The sequence below is a fragment of the Tenebrio molitor genome, chromosome 2, assembly GCF_963966145.1.
Source record: "Tenebrio molitor chromosome 2, icTenMoli1.1, whole genome shotgun sequence".
In the NCBI taxonomy this organism is placed as follows: Eukaryota; Metazoa; Arthropoda; class Insecta; order Coleoptera; family Tenebrionidae; genus Tenebrio; species Tenebrio molitor.
Window position 1 is genome coordinate 21,293,522 of NC_091047.1, and position 1,280 is coordinate 21,294,801.

At 37.2% G+C, this 1,280-nt stretch overlaps 1 pseudogene; it reads right to left on the bottom strand.

Moving 5' to 3' along the window:
* Positions 1-624: 624 nt before the first annotated feature.
* LOC138125140 (U1 spliceosomal RNA) lies at positions 625-798 on the bottom strand (annotated as a pseudogene).
* Positions 799-1,280: the final 482 nt, after the last annotated feature.

The window sequence follows — 1,280 nt, forward strand, 5'->3', positions numbered from 1 at the left end:
ATATTGTGTCTGCTACAGTACGAACGAGTTAGACATTATGGACGAGGCGACGTTAGGAGCCGAGTCAAGAATGTCTAAACGAGTACCTGTTACAAGTACGGTGCGATCAATTAAAAAATAAATCGAGTCGGCGTGTTACCTATGGCAACCCATGCTATAGCATAGGCTCCAAAGCAAACTCGATTTATTTTTTAAATGATCGCTCGGTACTACCGGATGTATATCGTAACGTATTTTATTTCATACTGGAGGTCTCTTGTGCATCATTATTTTATTTCAAAAATTAAAAAATCACATTATATTGTGAAAATAGCATCACCTTTTTTCCTGTGGCAACGGCCGTTGCTATTGTTTTTTTAGATCGAATATTTCTTGACTTTTTCACTTTTCCATGTCAGATTTGATGTATAAAATGAAAACAGTCCGGTAGGTGTTGGTTGCTAAGGACACTTTCCGGCTCTGATACTGTTATAACTTATAACTCATCTACCGGACTCAAATTGATGATGCAATTGAGCATCTACCGGACAGTATGAAATAAATGTAATAAATGTATAACCGAAACTGTATAAACTAAAAGTAAAAGTACTGAAACTATAAATATTTTAGTTTAGATTAAATTAGACCGGGACAGCGCGCACGCAGTCCCGACTACCAAAAATTGTGCGCCCGAGTTATCCGCATTAGGGATAATCGCAGGGGTCAGCCCGACCTCGGTGCAATGGAAGGGCCTCACCTTCCTTCTGTCCCAATTCCGGGGAGAGTTGTGCCTTTTCCTCCGTGTCGACTGTTGAATTTGATGTTTTTCTGCGTTGGGGGATGTTTGCAATTCCTTTTATGCGTGTTCTTCTGGATGCCATCGTATTTATGAGTAATTGAAGTAGTGAAATAAAATGAAATTAAAATAATAATAATAATGTTCGTATTCGTAAAGCACTATGTTTTAAACACTCAGAGTGAGTTGAACACTTCCATATGGTGCTACACACGCTACTATTTCTAAAAGAACACATGGCAATTTAACTTTAACCAAAAGAAAGTCGTTCTTCTTTCTTTGGACAACGCTGTCACAAAATGCGACGTTGCAGACACTTGAGAGGAGCGACGTTGTCACATTTAAGAAACATTTTTGTTTCAAACTTTAAATGTGCAGCACTGAAAAAAATAAGCTGTAATAAATAGGTCGCTACTAATAATGATGTAAATTCCATACAGAGATTTACCAATAATTAATCATTATTTCGCAAATTACAAATTGTACGTATAGGCAACCAACAATA